The sequence below is a fragment of the Malus sylvestris genome, chromosome 5, assembly GCF_916048215.2.
Source record: "Malus sylvestris chromosome 5, drMalSylv7.2, whole genome shotgun sequence".
Taxonomy (NCBI): Eukaryota; Viridiplantae; Streptophyta; class Magnoliopsida; order Rosales; family Rosaceae; genus Malus; species Malus sylvestris.
Window position 1 is genome coordinate 4,250,560 of NC_062264.1, and position 7,970 is coordinate 4,258,529.

At 41.3% G+C, this 7,970-nt stretch overlaps 1 pseudogene; it reads left to right on the forward strand.

Annotated features, from left to right (window-relative positions):
- The first annotated feature begins 200 nt into the window (after positions 1 to 200).
- Positions 201 to 7,189, forward strand: LOC126623189 (disease resistance protein RPM1-like; annotated as a pseudogene).
- The last annotated feature ends 781 nt before the right edge of the window (positions 7,190 to 7,970 follow it).

Consider the following 7,970-nt stretch of genomic DNA (forward strand, 5'->3'; position numbering starts at 1 on the left):
GTAATCCAAATCCTAATATGAATATAAGATACTTTCTCAGATTCCCTAAGATTTACACAATCACATTTCTATTCTAAATATGACTGAACACATATCATTTAATTTACAAAATTTTGTTTTCAAATTTAGTGTTCCTAACATTACTGGTCAACTTTTGTTCGCATGCATAGGAAAAAAGGAGACTTGTTTATCCAAAAAAATAAGTAAAAAAGGGAATCCCATGCCATGATCAAAGGGGACCAATAATATCAGAATAATAGATCAAACAAATGAGATAATCGATCATTACGCAGAAAACGAATTTGTAGCAAAATATGTACAGAGAGTAATAGAAAGAAGAGGGAATGGCTTCAGCTGCCGTAGACCTGCTGATCGGGAAAGTAGGATTGATCCTCGAAAGCGGTGTGTCTCAGTTAGCAGGAGTTGGTGATGAACTTCAACACCTCATTCGTGAGCTGCTAGCCATGAAATCCTTCTTGGAAGATACCGAAAGAAGCGGAGCTTTAGGTGAAGTAGAGGAAACATGGATGGAAACTGTGAGGGACGTCTCCATCGATGTTCAAGACATCATTGATGATTTCACATATCACAGAAACATGGTGAAATGTTGGGGTCCATACACAAGAGCCCTTCATCAAACAATTTTCTTCCCCATGAATCTTTAGAAGAGGCATTGCATCGCCACCAAATTGCACAAGATCATCATCAAAGCTATTCCGGAAAGAAAACAACTTCGTGGTGTTGATTGTAGCGAAGGCGGCCGTGATTGCGATCACGGCCAAATTAATATCTACGGTGAGTCGTCTCTTTTCTTTAAAGATGATGAACTTGTGGGAATCAAAGATGCTAAAGAAAAGTTTGTTGGATGGTTGCTGTCTGAAGAGCCTCAGAGGACCATAATTTCAGTAGTTGGTATGGGGGGTTCGGATAAGACAAGCTTGGTTGTGGACACCTTCAACAGTGAAACTGCCAAGTTTGATTGTTATGCGTGGATCACAGTCTCGAAAACTTACAACATCGAAAGTCTATTGAGAGTTTTGTTAAAAAGAACTTTTTGGATCTGCAATGGAACGTGTTCCTCAAGACTTGAGCAGCATGAGCCAAATACAAATGGTGGAATTGCTGGCCAACTATTTGCAGCCAAAGAGGTATGTTATTGTGTTTGACGATGTGTGGGATATTAATCTTTGGAGACAGATAAATGGAGCACTTCCAGATGGAACACATGGAAGCCGGGTCATGCTTACAACTCGAAGAGAAGACATTGCATCCTTTTCATTTGGATTTGGATGCCATGTTCATTCTGTGCAGCCTCTTAAGGAGAATGAGGTTTGGGTTCTTTTTTTCAAGAAAGCTTTCTCTGGCCTGCCTGACAATTTGGAAAATGCAAAGGATTACCTCTCGGAATTGTGGCTTTGGGTGCTCTCATGTCAACCAAAAGATTGGCGTCTGAGTGGACAAACTTTTACACTACTTTTAATCGGGAGTTAACCAACAAGCCAATGCTTGTAGTAGTAAAGAGAATCTTGATGCTAAGCTTTAATGGTTTACCTTACCGACTCAAGCATTGTTTCTTATACATGTGCATTTAATTTCCCAGAAGATTATGTGATCGAAAGTGACAGACTTGTTAGACTATGGATGGCAGAGGGGTTTGTGGAAAACGTTCGATGGGCCAAGCCAGAATAGCTGGTTGAAAGCTACATAGCAGAGCTTGTAGAAATCACAGTTTCTAAATATCTCTCTTATATTAATTCTTTGTTAAAAGTTACAATGGTATGGCAGTATATATATAGACAATATACTGCTCTTACAATTACAATTATACCTTTGTCTAATCTGTCTATTTACATAAGAAACCTAACAAACTTTTAACAAACATCTAACTAATTTTACTTGATCCTTTACACCCCGTCAAGCTGAACTTGGATGCATCAAAAGGACCAAGAGAAAGCTTGGATTGCAAGTATAGAAATCGGGATTTAGACAGAGATTTGGTATGAATGTCGGCTAACTGATCTTGAGAGCACACATACTGAACTTTGAGAAGATTGGCAAGGACCAGCTCTCGAATATAATGGTAATCAAGTTCTATATGCTTGGTGCGAGCATGGAAAACTGGATTGGAAGCAAGAGATATGGCAGACAGGTTGTCACACCAGAGAGAAGGAACATGAGGAAGGTGAAGACCAAGATCCTTGAACACTTTACAAATCCAGGTGATTTCAGCTGCTATGTGGGCTAACGACCTGTATTCGGCTTCAGTGGAGGAACGAGCAACCGTTGGTTGCTTCTTAGCACTCCAGCTGATAAGATTGGATCCTAGAAATATACAATATCCACTAGTAGAGCGTCGATCAAAAGGACAGCCGGCCCAATCAGCATCCGAATAGGCAGTAAGATGAATATCACCTTTCTTGAACCACAAACCATGGCTGACTGTGGCTTTCAGAAATCTGAGAATGCGTTTAGCTGCTTGAAGATGTGGTTCACGGGGAGCATGCATAAATTGACAGACCTGATTTACAGCAAAAGATAAATCAGGTCGTGTCCAAGTTAAGTATTGCAAGGCACCTACAATGGATCTGTACTCGTGTGGATCAGGTAACAAGGAACCTGTGTGATCAAGTTGGACTGACCCAAGAGGTGTAAGACAGGGTTTAGCACCAGCCATGTTTGTCTTGTGAAGCAGGTCAAAGATATACTTGTTTTGATGTAGGAAAAGACCAACAGAGGATCTCTAAACCTCAAGACCCAAAAAATAATGCAAGGGGCCTAAGTCCTTCACATGAAAAATAGTACTGAGTTGCTGAATGAAACTGTGACAAGCAGTAGGATTTGGACCGGTGACAAGAATGTCATCGACATACACCAAGACAATAATGGGGACAGGTGTTTGAATCACAAACAAAGAAGCATCAGATTGTGATTGATGGAATCCCAAGGACTTCAGAACTACAAAAAGTTTGTCAAACCAGGCCCGAGGAGCTTGCTTCAATCCATACAAGGATTTTCGAAGTTTGCAGATATGATGAGGATAATTGGGATCACTGAAACCGGGGGGTTGCTGCATATAGACATCTTCTTGAAGGTCTCCGTGCAGAAAAGCATTACTGATATCCAATTGGTTAAGAAACCAATCATATTGAACTGCAAGAGATAGAAGAATGCGAATGGTGACTGGTTTGGCAACGGGACTGAACGTTTCCTTGTAATCCAAACCAGCTTGCTGATGAAAGCCTTTGTCCACAAGCCTAGCTTTGTATCGATCTATAGTGCCATCCAGATGTTTCTTAACCCGAAACACCCATTTACAGCCAACAATATTCTGATGAGATTGAAACAGAACGAGAGACCAAGTGCCTGTAGACTGCAAGGCATTATACTCATCCTGCATAGCAGATCTCCAATGGGCATGTTTGGAGGCCTGAAGATAAGTAGAGGGAATAACATCAACAGTGTCAGGTAAATGATGGTTGGTGGCTGAGTAGGCTTTGGGTTTAGAGATACCAGCTTTAGATCGTGTGATCATAGGATGGATATTAGTGGGAGGAGGGGAGAGTGGAGATAAGGGGACTGAAGAGGGCACATGAGAGGGATGCACTTGAGAATGCAGTGGAGGTACAGGAGAATGTGTGCTGGAGGGATTGATCAAAGGAGCAGGTGATGAACTCAAAGGAGCAGGGGAAGAAGGAGCAGGGATAGGAAATTGCAGGTTGACACAAGGATTTACTTGGGAAGTATCAGCAAAGGAAGGAGGGGGAAGAACAGTGGCAGATGATAGAGTATGGAATGGAAAAGTGGTCTCATCAAATAGTACATGCCGAGAGATATAAACACGTTGGGTAAGTGGATCAAGACAGCGATACCCCTTGTGCTGAAGACTGTACCCAAGAAATACACAGGATTTACTCTTACTATCCAACTTAGATGTCGTATAGGGTTTGAGCCAGGGATAACAACCACAGCCAAAAACTCGAAGGCGAGAATAATCTGGAGAAGTGAAGAAGAGGAGTTCCCAAGGAGATTGCAGTAGACCACCAAGTGGAAGTCGATTAATGAGATAGATAGCAGTTGAAAAAGCTTCAACCCAAAACATATGAGGCACTTGAGATTGCACTAAGAGTGTACGAGCAGTTTCAACCAAATGGCGATGTTTCCTTTCAACGCATCCATTTTGCTCAGGAGTATGAGGGCAACTAAATTGGTGTAAAATGCCATGAAGTTTAAGAAAATGCTGAAACTGATGACTTGTAAACTCACCCCCTAAATCAGATCGAACAACCTTGATTTTATTACCAATAGTGTTCTCTACATATGATTTGAACTCCACAAAGGTTGAAAATACAGAAGACTTAGACTTTAAGGGAAAATACCAACTATACTTGCTGTAATCATCAACAATAAGCAAGTAATATCTATAGCCACTGACGGATACAACAGGAGACGGCCCCCAGACATCACAATGCAACAATTCAAGACTGGTCGAAGATGCAGATGGAGTAGTACCAAAGGGAAGCTTGTGATTCTTTGCCAAAGCACAGTCTTTGCAAAAGAAGTCTGGAGACGATCTGCCTTGGACAGCAACTTTATTCGTAGACAGAACTTTCCGAAAGATAACAGAAGAGGGGTGACCAAGTCTCCTGTGCCAAATGCGAACATTAGTAGAACTACTTACGAGTGCAGTAGGAAAGGTAGGAGCTTTGGAGGAAGAAGAGCCTTTAATAGGAAAGAATCCACCTCTAACTGGGCCCTGCAAAAGCGTCATCCCCGTAAAACGATCCTTGACAGAGGATCCATGAATGTCAAGAGTCAATGAACAATCATTATCTTTGATAAACTGATAGGCAGAAAGTAGACTGTGTTTCATATGAGGCACATGAAGAACATTGTGTAATTGAAAAGAAGAAGCAGGAGTATGCAAAGTAGATGTGCCAGTATGAGCAATAGACAGACCTTTACCATCTCCGATGTACACCTTGTCTTCACCATGGTAGGGAGTTGGAGATTGAATATTGGAGATATCATTTGTAATGTGAGAGGTAGCACCCAAATCTATGAGCCAAGAATTGGAGGACTTCGCAGTGTAATGAGCACACATGGCAGCAAGTTTAGCTGGGGGAAACTTGCCTGAGATTTCTGGATTCATTCTGTCGAAGCAATCAAGAGCTTCATGGCTAGTAGAGCCACAAATTTGACAGGGAGTTTTGTGACCTGAAGGAGAGGCATGACGGTTGAATCCAGAATTATAAGAACCACGAGAGAAACCAGAGTTGGAGTTGCTACGATTAAAACCACGATTGGAGCCTCTATTGGAACCACGGGTGTAGCCTCGATTAGAACCACGATTGTAGCTTCGGTTAGAATTATACCGAAAGGAATTCTGAAGTGGTGATGCTCCAGGAGTCTGAGCAGCAAGAGCTTGCGGTGGTGTGGGAAGTAGAGGTGGTTGGCCTTGCACAGAAAAGGCATGAAAAGGCTCAGAGGAAGAGATTTGCTTACGACGCTCCATGGATAACTCCTTAGTGAGCAACAGGCCATGTAATTCATCCAAAGAAGTAGACGAAAGGCGAAGTAAGATAGAATCAGTAAATGATTCAAAATCATCAGAGAGACCAGCAAGAGTTGCAGCAATGAGATCATGATCAGTGAGAGATACACCAGCAGCAGTGAGAGAATCGGAGATCTCCTTGATTTGTTGAAGATAGTCAAACATGGACTGAGAACCTTTCTGAATATTTTGAAGCTTCGAACGCAATTGATGAATGTGTGCATCCGAGACACCACCAAAACGCTGCTCAAGTTTGAGCCAGAGATCACGAACAGAAGAGACACCAACTGTGAACGGAATGATTTCCTCAAAGAGCGTTGAATTGAACCAGATAAGCAGATTCTGATCTTTCTCATACCATTGCTCAAAAGCAGGATTAAGAGAGCGATCAGGAAGAAAGGGAGATGGACAAGGCTCAGTGCCATCAACAATCCCAAGGAGCTTGTAGCGACGAAGAATCGGAGCAAACAAAGCACGCCATGGCAGATAATTGGATCGCCGGAGCTTGATCGGAACCATGCTGCCAATGTTCTGGATCGTGAGAGAATTATACATCTGAGAGGAATTGAGATTTGGGGAAGAAGAATTAGGGTTGGGAGGAGGCACCGACTCAATTGGAGATGAGGATGCAGAGGGAGACGCCATTAAGATTCAAGAAAAAGAAGTCGAGAACCTGAATCGAAGTAGAAGAACAACGCAATCAATTTCACCGGAGAAGAAGATCAGAGAGGAGCAGAAGAAAATGGCAGGATCGAAGAAGCCGTGAGGTGATTTGGCGATGGTACCATGTAGAAATCACAGTTTCTAAATATCTCTCTTATATTAATTCTTTGTTAAAAGTTACAATGGTATGGCAGTGTATATATAGACAATATACTGCTCTTACAATTACAATTATACCCTTGTCTAATCTGTCTATTTACATAAGAAACCTAACAAACTTTTAACAAACATCTAACTAATTTTACTTGATCCTTTAGAGCTCACTTGCTGATGCATGGTACAAGTTGTTAAGAGGGAACCATATGGAAGGGCAAAAGCTTTAACGATGCATCACCTCTTACAAGAACTTGCTCTTTCAATTTCCGAAGTTGAGAAATTCTGCACTGTCTATAATGAGCAAAAAACAAATGAAGATAAAAGGGCTCCCTATCGCCTCTCAGTGCAAGCAAACTATGGAAAACAAGCACACAGAGACATGTCAAAGGTTCGCACATTCTTTATTTTTGCTCCTAATATGACTGATTCTTCTTCAGTTGAAAAGTTGCCATCTGATTTCAAACTCTTGAAGGTAATGGATCTTAGACATGTCCCGATTACTAAACTCCCAGATCAATTAGTGAAGTTCTATAACATGAAGTATTTAAATTTGAAAGGAATACAAGTGAAAGAACTTCCAAGGGACATAGGGAATCTTCATCATTTGGAAACGCTTGACATTAGGCATTCCAAAATCAGGATGCTTCCAGCAGGAGTTGTGAAGTTACAAAACTTACGGCATCTGTTGATGTATCATTGCAATTTTCAGGATCTTTTTAGGTCTTATTATTTCTTTGATGGCACAAAAGTACCTCTAAGGCATATTTAAGCTAGAGAGCTTACAAGTTTGTGATGCTATCGAGTTAGAAGGCACGCTAGTCAAACAACTTCGACAGTTGACCCAACTCACAAGAATGAGCATAACCAATGTGAGAGACTCAGATGAGGAGGACTTGTGCAAGTCGCTTGAAAGCATGAAACTCATTGAGCACTTCTTTGTCCATACAAGTAATGAGGATGAGGTGTTACGCTTGGATGCATTGCCATCAGCACCTCCTTCGCTGAAGGCACTTGGTCTAATTGGAAAATTAGAGAAGCTTCCGCTTTGGTTTCATTCTCTTTTCAGCCTTAACGCAATTAAGGTTGCATTGGTCCAGATTAACAGAAGATTTTCTTCCTTACATCCCAGCACTACCTAATTCGAGCATACTTCGGCTGAACAATGCATATCTCGGAAATCAATTGGTCTTTCACAGTGGATTTCCCAAGCTGTCTGAATTATACATAATGGAGTTGCCTAAATTGAATGCGATCATCTTACATGTCTTCAAAGTTTGAGTTTGGTAACTGTTCCCCATGAGCTTGTAGAGCGAATACGCAATGAAGGAAGCTTGGATCGTTCCAAGGTTATGCACATCTCAGACATCAGTTATCACTACAAAACTGAACTCGGGTGGTCTGGGGAAAGATTGAGATCATCTCTACAATGGGTCGTTGAACCCTCATCTACTCCGGTCAGCATTTAATCCCGAGTTGGTCTACCTATTTTACCAGGTGATTACTCTTTCTATTTTTTTTTCATTATGCTCCTTTCTTTCAACATGTCCTCTCTTTTTCTATTAATACTTCTACAATTTTTATAGGTAATTAACTGGATCTC